The sequence below is a fragment of the Chlorocebus sabaeus genome, chromosome 14, assembly GCF_047675955.1.
Source record: "Chlorocebus sabaeus isolate Y175 chromosome 14, mChlSab1.0.hap1, whole genome shotgun sequence".
NCBI classification, from domain to species: Eukaryota; Metazoa; Chordata; class Mammalia; order Primates; family Cercopithecidae; genus Chlorocebus; species Chlorocebus sabaeus.
Genome location: NC_132917.1, coordinates 34,698,543 through 34,719,735, shown reverse-complemented (window position 1 = coordinate 34,719,735; position 21,193 = coordinate 34,698,543).

Here is a 21,193-nt window from a genome sequence, read left to right as displayed (position 1 = left end):
TTAAAGAGCTTTTGCATGGCAAAAGAAACTACCATCAGAGTGAACAGGCAACCTACAGAATGGGAGAAAACTTTTGCAATCTACCATCTGACAAAAGGCTAATATCCAGAATCTACAAAGAATTCAAACAAATTTACAAGAAAAAAACAACCCCATCAAAAAGTGGGCAAAGGATATGAACAGACACTTCTCAAAAGAAGACATCTATGCAACCAACAGACACATGAAAAAATGCTCATCATCACTGGTCATCAGAGAAATGCAAATCAAAACCACAATGAGATACCATCTCACACCAGTTAGAATGGCAATCATTAAGAATTCAGGAAACAACAGATGCTGGAGAGGATGTGGAGAAATAGGAACGCTTTTACACTGTTGGTAGGGCTGTAAATTAGTTCAACCATTGTGGAAGACAGTGTGGCGATTCCTTCAAGGATCTAGAACCAGAAATATCATTTGACCCAGTAATTCCATTATTGGGTATATACCCAAAGGATTATAAATCATGATACTATAAAGACACATGCACATGTATGTTTATTGTGGCACTATTCACAATAGCAAAGACTTGGAACCAACCCAAATGTCCATCAATGATAGACTGGATTAAGAAGGTGTGGCACAATGGAATACTATGCAGTCATGAAAAAGGATAAGTTCATGTCCTTTGCAGAGACATGGATGAAGCTAGAAGCCATCATTCTCAGCAAACTATCACAAGGACAGAAAACCAAACACCGCATGTTCTCACTCATAGGTGAGAATTGAACAATGAGATCACCTGGACACAGGATGGGAAACATCACACACCGGGGCCTGTCAGAGATTATGGGGGGGGGGGGGCTAAGGGAGGGATAGCATTAGGAGAAATACCTAATGTAAATGACAAGTTGATGGGTGCAGGAAACCAACATGACACATGTATACATATGTATCAAACCTGTACCTTGTGCACATGTACCCTAGAACTTAAAGTAGAATAATAAAAAAGGAGTGTATGAATATTTGCTCTTTAAATGCTATATGTGTGTGTGTAAAAGCCTCTTTGAATTACAACTGGCTTTTCAGATTTATTTTATAAACTTGCCCTACATGACAGAGTAGAGCATGTTAAAATTATAAATCATCACAACATTGAGGATAAAATAAAATCGAGCATGTTAAAATCTATGATATTATTTTCTAACCATGACTGTAGCCACAATTTCCAGGGATTACAGCAGATTTGAACGTTGCTATCCAAATCAAGGGTCCCATGATCTTGTCAGTCAAAGAAAAAAATTTATGATAGGGTTTAGGAGGTAGGAGTAAAACAACCCAAAGATAAGATCTAAAGGAGTGATGAAAGGTTGAATCAGATGGTATCTGGAAACCGGATAAACTTAGAATATGAAATAAATAAGCAAATTATGATGATTTAATATGTTCATATTATGTTTTAGAAAGACTACATAAGTTTACTACAGACTGTGCAACAGTATTCTAGTATGGTAAACCTGTAGCATTTAAACATCAGCTACAAGACAATAGGAACGAAAAAAGGAATGAGCAGTTAAAAAAAAAAACCCCTGAGCAATTACAAACAAGGCCTGACCATATTGTGAGCAGCAGTCATCAAAGGGTGTGTGTTTGTGTGTGTGTGTGTGTGTGTGCTTATGTATACATAAAATGAGAAGCCATCTGGCCTGAACTTATCTTTTTGGTAAGATTTTTAATGGATTTTTGTTTGTTATGGATATATTCAGATTTTATATATCTTTTTGAGCCAGTTTTAGTACTTTCTTTTTTAAAATTTCATTCTGTTTTCCAATGTGCTCACATAAAATTGTTTATCATATTCCTTCTTAATGACTAATAAGCATATGGAAAGGTCTACATGTCATTAGTCATTTAGGAAAACACAAATTTAATCCACAATGAGATATCTCTATACACCTACTAGAATAGCTGTAATTAAAAGATGAGAAAATAACAAATGTTGGCTAGAATATGGAGTAATCAGAGAACCCTCATATTCCTCATACATGAGAGTATAAAATGAGACAGCCACTTTGGAAAACAGTTTTACAGTTTCCTATAAAGTTATGGACAAACTTATGCATCATAGAAATTATTCTCTTAGTAATCTACAGAAAATAAACTCTATATTAACACAAAGTTTCTAATTGTATGTTAAAATCAGCCTTATTCATCAGAGTCGAAACTGGTAATAAGCCACAAACACCCATCAACTGGTGGAATAGATAAATAAAAATAAAATTGTACTTTCCACATACTATTCAATAATACAAAATAAAAACCTACTGATATATACTTTAATATGAATTCATCTCAAAAACATTTTGCTAAGTGAAAGAAGCCAGTTGCAAAAGCCTATAAAATGTGCAATTTTCATTATATGAAATGACTGAAAAAGATACCTTTATTATGACAGATAGCAAATCAGTGGTTGCCTCTGGCTGGAGAGAGGTGGGGTGGAAATTTACTGCAACCAATTTCAAGAGAATTTTAACGAATAATGAAAATGTTTTAAAGCTTGATTGCTTGACAAGTGGACAACTATATGAATTTACTAAAAGCCATTTATTTAAAAACTTCAGTTTTGTGAATTTTATTGTACTTAAATTTAGCTCAATAAAATTTTGAAAGAAACTGAACTGTTAGTTTAAATTCTTATGCTAGAATCATCTTATCTCATTATGTTCAGAAATAAATAAGAAAGAAAAAAGTTTGTCTCTTAACCTCTACCATGAAGCCCTTACTTACGGGCGTCTGACAGATGCTTTGATGGCATACAACCTTTGTTGGAAACCATTTACATGTTCCTTCCCCTAAATCTTGTGGTTGGTCCTGGTAGTATGAATCTTAACTCTGCCATGCATTTCTTGGAGGCTAGGCTGTCTTTTTCCCTTCAATCAAAGACATTGATTTTGGGGCCCTTGAAAGGGCAGGATCCTGTTCATCAGAGGTATTTTTATTTAAATTATCTTTCAGGATAGCACTTATTGGCTACTATTTTCTCTAGCCTACAAATATATTTGAAGAACACAATATATTTGATTTTAGAATGAATGATGTATTCTGGAAAATTAAACTTTTTAAGGTGATATTGATTAGCATTCACATTAACCTATTGAAAGAACAGTGCAAAAGGGAAATGAAATATCAATGCAAAGCAACTCAACGTCCCATATGAAAAGATTTCAGCCACACTTTACATCCAGATATTTAATAAACACCTTTTGACTGTGTAGAAGGGCATAAAATAATGAGATTAGGTTTGTTGTCTTTTTAAATCCGCAAATTAATTAAAAAGTGAAGAATCTTATTTAGCTAGGTCATATTTCTCACCATCTTAATGGCTCTATTTGATTATATACACTTGTTAAAATAGGCTTGCCATTCCTCAGTTTCAAGTTGCCACCTGGGAACATGGTGCTATGATGGTTTCAATTAGATAATTTAACCAGAAGAAACCTTGAAGAGGCTTAGTGTCTCACCTACCAGGTGGTGAAATATTGACATGGATGAGGCCAAGAGAAAGCAGAGTGACGAAGCACCACCATTAATAAATGTGGTCTACAGTATACTAAGGCTTTGTTTATGTGCAGAGTGGCTTGTAATAGGCCATTCTTTTTTTCCATTCTTATTCTCTTTTTAGCTGGCATTTACAGGCTACAAGTCAACCACATTGAAAAACAGTTGCACAGTGTGTAATAAACATACAAAACATCTGTAAAAAGTGATAACACTTAAATTAGCACAGTCCACATTTTTTTTTATATTCTTGCTTTATCCACCTTTCAGTTACTGTGTGATTCAACCTTTCATAACTCCTTTGGTTCTTATGTCTGAATTATTTTATTCCTGGATTCTAAGCATGATCATAAAATTTTTGGTCGCCTATATTATCCTACTCTACCTTGGCTAACACAATCATAGGACCCTTGAATTGGATAGCAATGTGAAAATCTACTGAAATCCCTGAAGATTATGGTTGTCGTTAAGGCTAAGGACAAATGTCATTATGTTTTAACATACTGAATTTTATTTGATCCTCGGCAATGTCATGAGGTAGCCAGGACTTGTAATCTTAGCATATTTTACTCTGTATTACAAGGAAAGATTATTAAGTAAATCAGAAAAGCCAAGCATAATTCAAAATGAAGTCATTTAAGGAGGCATGGGAGTAGGCCACGATATTTCAATACAATATACTCATTGTTATAGACTAAAATGAGTTTTAAGAATGTACAGAAGGTTATTATGATACCATGTCTCTACTTTACTATGTCAAATGGGAATGATAATAATTGTGAAGCAATCACTATATGTCTTGCACATCTCTTAAATACGTAGGAAAAATCTTTCCTTTTGGCAACCAAAAGGTACTTTAAAAATTTAACTGTGCCATATTTTTGGCTAATATCTCTAATTTCTTATTAAACATGATTAGGAAATTGTTTGGGGGTAAATTTCTAGGGAAATACATTCTAAGTAATATCATTATTCAGGGAATATAATTTACAAAATAATGTGCAAAATCCAAAGAGCAGATAAGAAGGTAAAATATAAGCAGATGCTGTAGATTTGAGGCAATATCAGAAGAGTTTTCAAGTAAAGAATTATTCTAGCAACAAATTCAACATGAGAAGACCACCTGATGACATAACATCTCAACTGCCAAACTAACAAAAAACTACACAAGAAATCTGACATATGGTCCCATGAAAAGTTAACCAAAAAAGGCCCTTCTTATTTACACTGCAGGTTGTACACACTGGCTATATAACAGGAGATTGCTCTATTCGTATTCCATTGAATTCTCACAATAAATTATTTCAAATAAAAGTAACAGATAACTAACAGAATTCCAGATAAGCCAGAGATTTCAACCACCGAGAAATATCAGGATTCAAGTCTCTGAGATAAAGGTACCTTAACCACGGGGACAACTAATTATGATCAGAACAAGAACAGCAACAGATTCAGAAGATGAGCTCCTAACCTAAGGTGTCTCAGAATCTCCAAACCTATGGTTTAAAATTATGTCAGAGACAGGAAGTAGGAGGTCAATGAGTTTAGTCATTAATAGAGGAGAGAAGCCTGGTAGGCAGCAACATCTCCACATCATCCATACTCTGATGAGATAAATGCAGTGGCATTTTATAAGCACACATTACAGAAAAGACCAGTTATTTTGTGGCTACGCCATTCTTGACTTCTGATGTAACACAATATAACTCTATAGGTTCACCATATTAAAAACTTGATGCTTTCTATTTCAAGGAATTAACACCAGTGCATTCATTTCTTGTTTTCTTCTTCTCAGAGAAATTCACTGGCTAATGAAATCAACTTACAGAAATAAAACAGTGTATAGTGGCTTTCAGGTATCAGCAACCACAACAAAGCAGCCTATATCAGATTAAACATTGTGTTACATCAAGTTTTTGAACCTATAGGTCAGATTAATCCATACCAACACAGACACTTGGCAGGAACTGCAGATCTCTGAGATATTATTTGAGAAAAACCCTTTTAACTAACGTATTCTATTTGAGGTTCAGTAAGCCTCACCTAGTGTATAAATGTGTGGCAAAATCAAAGGAAACAGCTTTACAGGAAAACACATTGAGTTAGAATTTCAGAGTTGGGATTTATTGATTTTATATATTTGCTGTTTTTGTAACTTGTTTGGTTTCTTTATGTTTGTTTGCTTTGAATGATGCTTCAGACATGAAAAAAGATTCTACTTCTTGCAGATGTTTCATGCTTGGCATCAGAAGAGAAATGAGACAGACTGATTGTGGTCTGTCACAAATACTTTCAAGCAGCTTATCCTTGGACTTCCAGACCCTAGAGGAACATCATAAACTTGCTTAGTTCTTAATATGGGGTAATGGGAATCAACATCAGATTCTTTAGTCATGGTTAATTTTAAGATAAGTATTTTAAATATTTCTGTGTTGCCTATGTGGAAAACAATGCATATGCATGATATTAAAAATATTATCTTTGTTTTAAAAGTCGATATTCATATTTATAAGGTAATATATACATCAAGCAGGGAATATAATTGTGAAAAATATAAAGTCAAACATTTAATAGAATATGTAGTTCTTTCAAGTTGATAAAATAAAACTGAAAAACTAATAATTAAACACATCAGCAAAGGAGAGAAATAACAATAGCAAAGGAGTAATGATACGTATATAACAAAATGGAATTTGGGTAAATATAAATATAAAAACAAATATTGCTAATAAAAACTATAGAACAATTTCTACCAAACTATTATAGAATGTTTTTCACCAATGACATTTGGAGTTATTTATTTTCTGCCAGCAGGTAATGAGAGATGCAATATCACATTATATATGTAATGTAAGGGTATTTCTCAGAAATTTCCATCAATAGATAGCAAAAGTGCTCAAAATTATGTCCATTTCATTTTGCACAGTAATTCAGTATGAAGATATCTGTCAAAAAGTTAATGAAGATTTGACAAAAATACAAAGACATTAGTTATAGTATTAAAATTAAAAATTCAAGAAATGAAATCATTTTGACTTCAAATTATAAGCCTTGCTGCAAAGTTGAGGTTTTTCTAGAATGTTTAAAAATGCATGGAAATATAATATAGAGTTAAATGACTAATTCAAGGCATACTGAACTACTTTATATGATCCCAATTATCTAGAAGACAATGTGTGTGTGTGTGTGTGTGTGTGTGTGTGTGTGTGTGTGTGTAGTTAAATACACCTACTTTTCTATATGAGATTATGTGGTTATTTTGAAATTTTTACATGTAACATATCCAGACAGAAAGTAGAGAATAATTAAATTTCAGCAAAATTTCAAAAACTAGCAAAGAATCACCCTTAGGTATAAGCATTCTAAGGATCACAATTTGGTTTTTTTTATTGCTTTATAAAGTGCATCATATAAGTGATGTAAATATTATTTTCCCAATGCACTGCTGCATTTGTCATGGTATTCAATTTCCTAAATCTAGTTCTTATTTTATTAATCAGTATTAACCATTCACAAACCAAAATCCAAATACACTTTTGGGAGTTCTAATAGCCTCTAAATCTAGACTAGCTGATTACACCATGGGTTTGCTTTGTGTCATGTCCTTCCTATAGGGCAATTTGTCCCTACAAAGTACACAGAAACATGTATGTCTCTACACACATCCATAAAATACTCAAAATATTGAGTTGAAGTTACGAACCTATTTTTTCTATTTGAGATATTAATTTTATTTTCTAGACACACAATGTATCTTTCTAAGACTATCAATTTCAGTGTTTTAGATTCTAAGGAAATAAGATTTTATGGTCCATTTTTCAATGATTTTTTAGATTGGAATAAATTAACATATAATTTTATGCAGTTTATAATTACCTAAAAATGCATTGCTCATCAAATATTAGTAAATCTAATCCTATTTCTATGCTCTAGGAAAAATTGCTATCAAAATTATTTAGTAATAAATTATTTTGCAATGTAGAGAGGTATTTTAGAACAGATAAATATCATTCCCCAATTTATCTTTTATGTAAATCAAAAATTCGTATCTTAATTTTGCCTAGTTTTAATTAAGCTCTATATCAAACTGTTCTCTGTGCGTAGAACAGTACGTCCTTTCATTTTCCAGATGGCTTATATAAGAATGAGTGAGTTTAGGCTTAATATGCTCTAATATGTAGGTCCTTAATAAATGGTGGCAAACAGTGGTCAAGAAGGTTGGCGCTTCTGCCATTGTCCCATTCAAAGTGAGTCCATCATTTGCTTTCTGCCTTTGTATTAAATAGTACCAATTCATGCAATCTTTTAACAAAACTTGATCTTAATGATGTGTAAAAATGTAAAATGACGTTTTTATTTGGTTCTTGCCTCAACTTTCATTTGTAATATTATCTCTGTCCAACTTAGTAATATGATGTTTACTCGTCTCTATTCTAAATAATAGTAAAACTTACATATTTAGATAGCCGGCTGTCATTTTCTTAAAAATTTAAGAATTCTTTCAAATCCATTTGATGCCATAATTCACTATTTATTACAGTGGAAAAGTTGTTTTCTTTATCAGAACCTAAATCTGATCCAATTTACCTTTTCAACATCACTCGCCTTTCACCTGTTTATCCTATACAGATAGAGTTATGCCAAACGAGGCTCCCTCAAGTCTTCACTTCGCACGTCATATGCTTAATATTTGGAATCCTCAGCTTTTTTGCCTATAGTTAGGGGATAAAATGGCATTTACTTACGGAACTTTTTATCCATGAACACTCATTTATTGTTTCATTCAGTAAATCTACTTTGCATGCCTACTTTGTGATAGGAACACTCCTGGGTGATGAAGAACAGACCATGAAAAGCTCCTGCTGTCGTTAGCTTGCATTGATCTGTATGTATGTATGTATGTATTACAGGTGGAAGGAAATGTTCTGAGAAACCAATGAGAAAATACAAGCAAAGTTTAGCATTGCTCCTGTCATAAAGAATGTACTCCGTAAGTGGATGGACTGTTGTTGTTACTATCATTATTATCTTCCTCTCTACCTAATTAAAACCTAATCATGCTCCTTATTATTGTCTGTCAAATACTGAGATATTTTATGTTAAAGATTTTTTTTTTTTTTTTTTTTTTTTGAGACGGAGTTTTGCTCTTGTTGCCCACACTGGAGTGCGGTGGCACGATCTCACCTCACTGCAACCTCCGCCTCCTGGGTTCAAGAGATTCTCCCGCCTCAGTCTCCCGAGTAGCTGGGATTACAGGCATGCGCCACCAAGCCTGACTAATTTTGTAGTTTTAGTAGAGATGGGGTTTCTCCATGTTCGTGATCCTATACTTTTTAGAACCTGGCAGGCATTCAATAAGTATTTCTAAAATTGAACTCTAAGTTCCCTTTGTGTTCTAAAATATTGTGTCCCTGAATGATATTGGGCTAGTGACTTGTGACCTATATTCTGAAAGCAATTTGAGACACCAGAGGTGTTCAAGTAATCAGAGGTTCCTCATTGAATTGTGTCAAGCATTTGTTTATTGACAGTGAGGTGGATATTGTTTACTGGTTTTCACAGGTTAGATTGTGCCTCACTGTAAAGCCCAAAAGGAATTCAACAGCTTCCATGAATCAGGATAGCTGTCCTCTGGGAATATAAAGATGTAACAAGTATAAATACCACTAGAAGAGATCACACCCTACCATTAAGGTAACAAATCTCTAGTTATTATAAAAATTTGGCATGGCATAGCTGATGAATTTGACAGACAGTTATTCTTTAAGCCAGCTTTGAAAGTAAAACCAGATACCATCAAATATTTTTTTTTCTTTAACGTTTTTTAACTTACTGTGGAGCTATATATTATTCAACAGTCCTTTAAAGGGCTTTCTGTCTTTGCCAAGTCTGCTTTCCTGTAGATTTGATGTTTACTGAACAATCAGTCTGCCTTTATGTCCCTCTCATCATGCTTTCTGTTTGTTCAGAATGTTTTTCCTCTAAAACTGATAAATAAAAATTTAATCTGCCCTAGGACTTACACTTTCCTTAGAGATTAATTTCAGAGCTTTATTTTATTTTGACCGCTGAATAATCCTTAATTCCAATTATCTTCCACATAATGTTTCAAGGAAAGGGTCTGAACCACTATCTTCCAATACAATTTCAGACCTAGAATGATTTTGAAAATTTCATTTTCCACATGATTGCCCAATTTTTATATTAAATTATATTCTGGATTCTTAATTTTCCTTTCTTTAAATTTTATTTTATTTTATTAAGTTTCGGGATACATGTGCAGGACATACAGTTTTGTTACACAGGTAAATGTGTACATGGTGGTTTGATACACCTATCAACCCATCACCTAAGTATTAAGCCCCACATGCATTAGCTGTTTATCGTGATGCTCTCACTCCCCCAACCCTCCCCACCCCTGATAAGCCCCAGTGTGTGTTGTTCCCCTCCTTGTGTCCATGTGTTGTCATTGTTCAGCTCCCACTAGATTTTCTTCTAGGGTTTTTATAATTTTAGGTTTTACATTTAAGCCTTAATCCATCTTGAGTTAATTTTTATATAAGGTATAAGGAAAGGATCCAGATTCAATTTTCTGGGCTAGCCAGTTTTCCCAGCACCATTTATTTAACAGGGAATCCTTTCCCTATTGCTTGTTTTTGTCTTGTTGGTCAAAGATCAGATGGTTGCAGATGTGCAGTCATATTTCTGAGATCTTTATTCTCTTCCATTTGTCTGTGTGTTCTATTTCTGTACCAGTACCATGTTGTTTTGGTTACTGTAGCCTTTTAGTATAGTTTGAAGTCGGATAGCATGATGCTTCCAGGTTTGTTCTTTTTCGTTAGGATTGTTTTAGCTATACTGGCTCTGTTTTGGTTCCATACAAATTTAAAATTTTTTTTTTCTAAATCTGTGAAGAATGTCAATGGTAGTTTAGTGGAAATAACATTGAATCTATAAATTGCTTTGGGCAATATGACCATTTTCACCATATTGATTCTATCTATGAGCATGGAATGTTTTTCCATTTGTTTATGTTCTCTCTTATTTCCTTGAGCAGTGGTCTGTAGTTATCTTTGAAGAGGTCCTTCACTTCCCTTGTTAGCTGTATTTCTAGGTATTTTATTCTCTATGTAGCAATTGTGAATGGGAGTTTATTCATGATTTGACTCTCTGCTTGTCTATTGTTGTTGTATAGGAATGCTTGTGGATTTTTTGTTTGTTTGCATACTGATTTTGAATCCTGAGACTTTGCTGAAGTCACTTATCAGCTTAAGAAGCTTTTGGGCTGAGATGATGGAGTTTTCTAGATATAGGATTATGTCATCTGTAAACAGAGATAGTTTGACTTCCTCTCTTCTTATTTGAACACTATTTCTTTCTCTTGCCTGACTGCCCTGGCCAGAACTTCCAATACTATGTTGAGTAGGAGTGGTGAGAGAGGGCATCCTTGTGCCAGGTTTCAAGGGAAATGCTTCCAGTTTTTGCCCATTCAGTATGATATTGGCTATGGGTTTATCATAAATAGCTCTTATTATTTTGAGGTATGTTCTATCAATACGTAGTTTATTGAGAGTTTTTAACATGAAGAGATGTTGAATTTTATCAAAGGTCTTTTCTCTGTCTATTAGGATAATCATGTGTTTTTTGTCTTTAGTTCTGTTTATATGATGAATTACATTTATCAATTTGCATATGTCGAACCAGCCTTTCATCCCAGGGATGAAGCCTACTTGATCATGGTGGATGAGCTTTTTGATGTATTTTATTGTGTACCTCTGGTAGAATTCAGCTGTAAATCCATCTGGTCCTGGGCTTTTTTTGGTTGGTAGGCTATTTATTAAGGCCTCAATTTCTTATCATGAATGTGTGAATTTGATCCTGTCATCATGATGCTAGCTGGTTATTCAGATCCAATAGGAGCAACCATGGCCCAGGTAACACAATGTCAAGAGGTTCCTGAGAAAGTGCACGCATGGCAGTCAGAGCATGGTTTTGTTTCATATATTTTAGGAAGGCAAGAGTTACAGGCAGAGACACTGGTTTGGCCCCAAAAGGTGGGGTTATCTTGAGAGGGGAGAAAGGCTAAGAAAGAAAGAAAATTTAGTTAAATAATCACTTACTCATATTCTTGTTGAAAGATAAATTATTCTGAAATTTTCTCTTAACTGCACTCATTTGTAAACATATTTTGGCATATTAAACTAGCAAATTCTCAAACATGTTTATTTACTAAATTGAATAGCAACAATTTTTCCCCTTTAGAAACATAAATACTATTTTATTATATGAGTTATTATTTTTTCTCATGCTCTCAGCTTCAGGTTTTTTGAGTTTCTTAAATTTTGAAACACTATCTTGTTTCAAATTCCTGTTTTATTTCTTCCTGAAACCTACATTCTTCATGCCTACATTCTTCAATAAGCTCAGTCACATTGATCATTGAGCTCTCTAACATCATTTACACTAGGAAGTACTCAAGCTGGCTCTTTGGACTGGTTAGCTCCCACGTTATATGTAACTATCCTCACTCTTGCAATTATTTCAAAGTTTTGTTTTTCCACCAAACTGAAAGCCTCATAAGGGGCAGGATCAAGCCATTTTTGTTATTGTTGTTGTTGTCTTTTTTTCAAAACTGTCTTTGTGTTTTTGATTGTATGATTAGGATCATTTCATGCTTTGACTTCCATAGGTTGGACTCTATTATTAACAATCAATGATTACCTAAGAATTTAAATTAAATAATAGATTCCCCAAATCCTCACTTCACCATGCTTATACTCAATCTGGAAAGCAGATAATAAGCCATGGACATTTTTTTTCCCGTGCTGCAATGTTTTCCTCTTTATTTTCTCCTGTTTCTTTTCTATGACCTTTGTCAATTTTGAAAGAACACCCACTGCTTCTCAAAGACAATAGGAAGTGTAGGAAGTGGACTTAATGGGGGGAACATAGCCAACCATAATTATAGATGAGTTATAAGAAAATTTCAACACTTAATATTTGTGTGACATTGCGCAAGTTTCTTAACCTTTCAAAATTTCTAGAATATTAAATGGGAAGGTTAATCTCTGTTTTATAAAAGGAAGTAGAAATAACACACTCAATAATCAGTTTTAGAAACAAGAAGGAAAGACAGGAAAGAAATGTCCATTATCAAATGGAGTGCAAATTTTCAAAATAATAATTCATCCATTAATAATTGGTTATTTGTACTGTTAGACATTATTTTTTCAGAGCAAATTAAAATACTGTATTTGAAATTGTGAAATTGAAAAGGAGAAAGACATTTGTTAATGCTTAAGAAATAAATTTACCACCTAGTTTTTTATTTTTTTATTCTTTTGCCTTGAAAGATAAGTCCATCTATTAAAGAGAAAGGTTACTTTCTTTTATAATTTTTAAATTGTAAAAATCCCTAGTGATAACACTTTACTTATTTCACCTTTACCTTGTTATTGCCGGCTGACCTGTTTTGATCTATTTATTTTTGTGGATAATGTATATCATGAAACAACTTTACTTTAATCATGGGTATTTAACCTTCGTGATTGCTTATGAAATTTACTCAGAATTTATAACCCTATCAGCATTCAACTGGCTATCTGATAACTAGTTAACATTAATAAATCATTTCATTTGGTTACTTCTATATAATAATATTTAGTTAATGCAAATTTAATACATGATTGTTTTCTTCCATGAAGAAACAATCACTGCTTTCACTTCAGTTCAGCCCAACAGCTCAAGTATTGATCTTATCTCACTTTACAGTGAATATTTTTCAGAGATAAGAATATGATCTTTTGCTCATTTTTGCTTCTCTTTGGGAAAGACATTTTATATTTCATTTCTGCATCATATATAAACATATGATTTTAGCAAAACTCTTCATGTCTGAGCTACATTCAGCTATATTTTTGGTTGTGCTAATTCCTTAGAAACCTTATAATAAGGTAAAGCATTGACGAAGCAAGTCATGGTTACATGTTTACATACATGCACACACATATTTATTTATATGCTCAATGCTATTTCTAATGTTCTAGAAAGTTTTTCAGTGTTCCTTGAAAATCATTTGAGTTGATCAAAAGTTTAAGCAGGCCTTTCAAAGAAAGGCAAAAAGCAACTCTTTTCATGATAAATAATTTTCTCCCTCAATAGTGACAGAGAATTTTCTGTTGGTTGTATAATCAGTGTTGACATCAGAAATAATGCTATATATGTATAGCTTATATAGATACATTATCTGGGTAGAAAAGTATCTGGTGAGTAGCCTTAATCTCAACATTGTGACACTTATTTAGCAATTTCATTTATTTAGAGTTTCATCTATTACTTAGTAATAGATTTTTAGAAAAGGACAATCATCAACTGATCAACAATGGCTAATGTTTGACAAATGGCACATATAATATTTGTTGCTCTTGATTATAAATAAAATCATGCATTGTACTTAGAAATAGATTTCTTAGAACAAATAAGCTAACTTTAAGTTTGTGGTTTCTTTAAAAAATTAAAAATAGTATGGAAATAATTTTCATCCTTCTTTTTTCTACTTCAGTCAAATATATGTAGATAAACCATCATACTCCCATTATTTTATTCAAACAAGAATATTAATTTTATTTTATAATTCTCTAAATTCTCATATCAGGAAAATGCTTGGGTTTTTGACCTTCACTTTTTTTGGTCACCAAATATTATATATAATTACTATGTGTCACACACTGTGCTAAGCACTGAACTTAATATGTATGTTTAATTATCAATTTCATACACATACTTTCCTATGGGGAAAAAAAGCAGAGGAAACAACATCACCAACAAAAATATGTGAAACCCTTCAATAAAAACTGGAGAATCTCCAATTTTTAAAAGACTAATTTTGCTTTCTATATTTTATTTGCTTAAAATGTGGAACCAGCCCAAATACCCATCAATCAAAATGTATATAAAGAAAGTGTGGTATATAGATGATGGAATACATATCAGCCATAAAAAGGAATAAATTAATGGCATTTGCAGCAACCTGAATGGGTTTAGAGACTATTTTTCTAAATGAAGTAACACAGGAATGAAAAAAATTAACATCATATGTTCTCATTCAAAAGTGGGATCCAAATTACAAGGATGCAGGATGCAAAGGCATAAAGAATAATACAATGGACCTTGGGGACTTGGGGTGGGGGGAAGAATGAGAAGGGGGTGAGGAATAAAAGACTACAAATTGGGTTCTGTGTATACTGCTTGAGTGATGGGTGCAGCAAATCACCACTAAAGAACTTACTCATTTAACAAAACACGACCTGTTCCCCCAAAACCTATGGAAATTTAAAAAAATGAAAAAATATAAAAAATATATATTTTGTTTGCTGTCTTTGCTTTCTTATCACTGGCTATTTCTTTGCGTAACAAGACTATTGATGAGTTCAAGAAAAGAGGCTAGAATGGTAAATCTAGAATCTCTAAACTTAATACAGAACAGAAAAATAGAATTTCTCTCAATATTGAAGAGATATTATACAAAATTCTGTAAGGACCTGCATAAGTCACTAAGCAAATCATCTGTTCACATTGCTATTTTTATTTTACCTACTTAAACACACAATAGGATGGATGCTTCTACTTACTGCGTAAAGTTGAGGATTATGTGTTTGCAGGAATCAATTAATGCTTACATTTTCTCAGTCCATTTCAAATTAATGTGGTGTGGAATGGTCAGAAGAGATTTCACTCTCTCTCTGATGGTTGTCCTCCTGTTCAATGAGTTCTGTTAAATGATCCCTGTAAGAGACATCCTTCATTCCTGGCTCACAAAAATTGAGTTTTGAATAGCATTGTTTTTAGTGTACAGAATTCAACAGATGGTACCAAATAGCCAATATTTTAAACAACTTCCTGAGGGTAGATCTCCAGCTGAGCGTCCCTATCACCCTCATTATCATCTGCTTTCACTGTGTTCATTCGTTTTAAAATTATCATATGAGCAGCCTTCATGTTTCCCTAGAAGAAGATGTAACTGTGCATATTAGCAAATCTGGAGCTTCAGTATGAGTTTAATATTGGCCTCTCTTCTTCTTGTGTTGTCTTTAAACAATGTCATTTTTAAAAATGAGTGTTTTCCGTTTTACATTCAAAGGGTGACTACTTACTGTTTTGCAACTCAACTCAGCAAAGAAAAAATTGTAGGTAGCAATTTTTTTAAGCTATCAACTGAATCTCTGTCAGACACCCTCATCTTTGTTGTCAGGTTGAAACATTCTGTTCTTGAACAGAGGAAAAACATTCTTCACACAGTGCTTACGAGTTTCTGAAGTCTTTATTGGTACTCTGCACACCTTCACACCTCCATGAGAAGAAAACAGTAGATTTATATTAGAAATTGTATTGAAAAATGTCTACTTCAAACACACTCAAAGGACTTTCTGGTTGTTTTATTGCTATGCCAGAATACCTTCATGTAACTGAAATAACTTGGACTAAGCAAGGTAGACACTTTTCTAAATTTGTGGGAGGCTACCTTGAAAAAGATGATGGAAAAATAAATAGGCTATATTCTACTGTTGTTATTCATGTTAGAGTTAGAACTTTCACATACTAAGTTACTACTAAGTAGGAGTAAATATCCCAGCAGCAATGAAAGATGAGCACCTTCCACATACCTGTAACCAGTAATTTCACACCTACAATTCAAGTAGAAGGTCAATAGGGCCAAATACACAGACATTCACTTTCTATATAAAATGTGTTGAAAAAAATCTAGTAAAAAACACATATTACGTAAAATGTTTAAAATAATAGTAAAGCTAGAGGTAACTTTAAATAGGAAATGCTAATTTGAAAACTTAGAGAAGATATTAGTGTTTATTAAAATTAATATGAATAATCAAATGTAGTTAAATATATTCAAATGTACCGCCCATTGCTGTACCTAAGTTCTGAGTCTTCTTCTTAGTTTTAGACTCTGGGAAGAAGATAGCAATAGCAGGCTTTGCTTAGGTATGTGCCCGTATTTCTTACTAAACTACTTGCTGGTATGAGAAAGAATGCTCTAAAGTAAGTACAGATAGTCCTATAAACACACAACCAAACATCACATACACATAGTCTCCAACACATACATAAAGCACCATTCTTTAAAAAAAAAACTAAATCAAATCACTTTTATTTGTTTATTACTATAGACCTGTGTCTGCAACAAAAGAGGAGATATCGTGGGAAGGACTTTAGACCTGAGTTGTCAAGTTTTGATGATCTGAATCTATTGTGTTTCCAAAATAAAATAGAACTTTATGTTGCAATTTAATACTATTCAAATCATACTACATTATCTTTGCTTCAGATGTTCTTTTTGCTTTAAGAAAATAAATGATAAATGTATCTGGTTACGGATGTCTGCTGAACTCTTTCTATTTTATCTTTTGGAAGAGAGAAAAACCTAACAGGCCGGGCCTGGGTCCAGTAGTGAAGCTTGGAAACATTGTTCTTGGTGAGCACCTCCATCTGTTCCTAGATCGACCTCTTAATCCTTCCCAGGCCTTTTCTCGTGCCAATGTACTGGATCAAGATAATATTTCAACAACAGGAAGCAGAAATGATTTCAGGAGAGAGAAAGTAGGGCATATTGGTCATTTAAATCTTTAGGAAGTAAAGCTCAAGCAACAGAGAAATTATAAAGTTACTAAAAACCCCATTCCAAGTAATCATAATAGCAAACGATTCCATATAGCTTATTACTTGCCAGGCAGTATTCCAACTGCTCTACATATATTAATTCATGTAATACTTAGGACTACCCTGTGATAGGGCTCTTATTTTAATCTCCATGGTATACCTGAGAGATAAAGCAGAGTAGTTAATTAACGAATGCTTAGAATGCATGGGAGAATTGAACCCAGGCAGGCTGGACCAGAGCTCTAGTCTTATATTGTGTTTTCTCCCACATTTAAAGGCCTGGTCAGTATCAATGTAAGCATCACAATGAAGGAAAACATGACCACATAAATAATTAACAACAGGGAGGCTAATTTCCTTTTGAGAGGAAAAATTTTAAAACACCTGAAGAATTCAGAGCATAAATAGAAACAAACCCATGTAATCATATAAGTACAGTGCCTGCCACAAAGTTAACACTGTCTGTTGAATCAATAGTGAAAGAAAAAATAATTGTTGAGACAGTATCTTAGAATGTAGTCACAGTTTTCTCTCTCATCTCCAACAATGATACTCTTACCCTTTAAGAACCAACTTTACAAAGCAGATCTTCAGAGAACTGCACACATGTATGTCTAGAGACTAGGGTATAGGGCAGCACAGAAACCAATTCCCAGTAGTTCTTTCCACTTATATCCAATGTGAGAAAGCCTCTTAAACGGTCCATTTTCAAGGCACGATAAATCTAAGCGCCCGTAACAAACTGCACGGCTCGTGCTCCTAGAAGGTCATGATAAGTGAACAGAATGTAGAGGAGGGGTCAGCCCATAAAAGGGAAGAGAGTTTCATTATTGGGAAATTGAAACTTAAGTGTGGAAGGGAATGGGGTATAACCTTATAAGGGGGATAATTAAATTTAGGTGACTTCTGGGAAGAATGTAACCCCATAGTATTTGACCAATGAGGAAGTGGGGGAGGGACTTGCATGCTAGGAGGTAAATTACCTGCTGTGATTCCCCAGGGCGTGGCTGCCTACCAGACACCCGATCTTGCAAGACCACTATTAAGTCTCACTTCTGCTGTTCTTGGTGCCTCTTAAGTCCATTCTATGGGCTTGGATGGGTGAGTGAGTTTCTCACATCCATTAATATTCCTACTGTATATAGTAGAACCTGCTATCTATAGATATTTCCCTGGGATCTCTAGATGTCCAGTACTATCCTGTTATATTAGCTTTTCAAAACCATTCAGTCAAGTGTCTACCATACCACTACCATGTGCCCTGTCCTACTCTGGTGATGACAATAGAGTTTTGAATAAAATAGAATTCTACCCTTGCACCTTTTCTTCTACTGGGGAGATACAGATGATTAAAGAAGGAGGGACGGAAGGAAAGAAGAGAGGAAAAAAGGAAGGAAGGAAGGAAGGAAGGAAGGAAGGAAGGAAGGAAGGAAGGAAGGAAGGAAGGAAGGAAGGAGGGAGAGAGGGAGGGAAGGAAGGAAGGAAGGAAAAGGAGTGGGGAGGGGAGGGGAGGGGAGGGGAGCAGTGGGGAGAAAGAGATTAAAATTTTGATGCCGGCAAGGTACTGTGAATGAGATATTTCAGTTAATAGAGAGTATAAAGTGCTGGGAGCCTGCTTTAGGCAGGCTAGAGACCTTCCCAAAGAGATAATATTGAACTTCATCCTGATTTCCAGAGATAGTCATCTAATGATCTTCAAGAAGAGACTTTCAACAAGAAGCAGCACTTGCTAAGGCCTTTTATACTGAGTAATGTTTTTAGATTCCCTGGCATATTTAGAAGAATTGTTCTGATGGGGAATTTCTGACTAATAAGTCCAGTCTTCTTAAGAAGTATTCTAGAAAAATGGCTTTCTCAGCCTCCTCTACATTTAGATACAGCAGGTGGCCAAGACTTCACCAACCCCAGGCAAACGCACTCCAAGCTTTGACCCAAGTACTCACAATGTATACATGTATCAAAATACCACACAGTACCCCATTAATGTATATTACAATTTGTCAATTAAAAATAAAATTTACAAAAAGAAGTGCTGAAGATAGTGATGATCCTGGGATCATCATTTTGCATCCAGGTTTACGCCTAAATTGTCCAGCTTGGAGGACAGCATTAGTTGCCACGTGGAGTTTCTGCTATACAAGTAGAATTAGTGCTAGCCTCAGTAGCTGCTGGAATTTGGTCCAATTTCTGGCAGCAGCACAAATGGCAACATCAGTTATGATTTTCTCATTATATCAGTTCTCTGGCACACATTTCAGTATTATTTTTCAAGACTTAGATTCAATCCTATTTCTCCAGTTTTTCTGACAATCTGTGAGCCCAACGTCATTTTCTGTTTAATTACCAAGAGTTAGATTCCACTGCTTATTATTAAAAACCCTCAATGATAGAAGTTGGATGGGTTTCAGGAACAAAATCAATGTCATTGTGGCTCCTGGTTTCTCTCTAGCCAGATTATCCAACCTAGTTCTGTCTTTTCCTATAAATATTTATAATCTGACTTTACATTTTTATTTTTTCTCCTCATTCCCCCAAGACTAGTATCTTCTAAGTGTAATCCAGATAGATGTTAAGAAAACAAAATTTAAGGAAACAAAATTTAAGGAGACCTCCTACCAAATATCTTTCAAGGTTTTTTTTTTTTTTTTTAATTTCCCAGATATGAAAAAAAAAAAAAAAAAAACCCTGCATTGCCTCTGTACTGGCCTCTGTTGGCCTCATTCTTCCTTAACCCATTTCCTATTTAGAAAAAAAAAATGCAGCTCAATGCAGGTGCTCATTCAATTTTACATAAACACACTCTTTGAGGTTGAAGCAAATCTGACCGACTTTCAACGTGAAAGTAAAATATAAACACTGTTATTGGGGTTATTTCTAAACAGAACTTGTCTCTAATCCTAATGTAACAGAAATGTATATGATTATTATTAGAGATAAGAGTATTCTTGGGGCAAATGGGAAATGGGTTAAATTATGCCTTTTATCCATGTTTCCATCTTTGGTAGAAAGAATAGAGGTTAATCAATGTTAATTTCTCTTCTATATACCCTAAGTGACCCAGCTCCTTCTTTTTCTGAAGTGAGGTGTTCACCCCCATGAGCCCCTCAACTTACAGATCCAAGATCTAAAGAGTGGCCTCAAAGCAGCTTCATTCCTCTAAACATTACCTAAACTCAGAAATGTTTGATTTAGTATCTTTTTTTAGAAAAATTAATAAAAATGCATTGTATTCATTTGTTTGAACTACTTGCCATTGATATTTATTCACCACAGAGGAAAATAACAACTATTTTTAGAAATGTATGTACAGAATTAAATTCATTGAATTTTTCATTGGAATGTAATTCTAAATGCAGTTCCATGTTGCTTATCTAGCAAAACCATAGGCTCAAATGTTTAAAAATACTTTGATGGACAGCAACTTTTGGAACTGTGTCAGGGACAGAATTTAGACAGAGAATGACTTTTATAGAATGCTTAAACCAGTTATTTTCAAACTTTTTGGCAGTGACCCACAGTAGAATGCATTTGATTTTACAACTCAGTATAGGCAGAACTTTAAACACGTATACAAATATATAATATAGACACACAGGACATTTAAAAAGGGTTTCATAAATGCATTCTTATGGAATTAATGTGATATTTTCTATTATTTTCATTTAGAAAAATAATTGTCATTGCCTATTACATTTATTCAGAACCCATTAGTGTGGTCATGACCTGCAATCTGAACAAAGCTACTTTAAACTCTGGTTCTGGCATGGTATGTGTTAGGTCTGTTTTCAGACTGGCTAAGAAACCAAATCTTCCCATAATTTCTCTAGGAAACAAAAAGTTTTCCAAGTTCTAAAATCAATTTGCAAACAATTTCCTGAACTCACTTCATTCATAAATAATGATCCGGCTATGCTTTCTTCAAAATGTCAGTTTTTTTAACCAGCACATATTCATAGTTTTACATCACCCATGCTTGGAG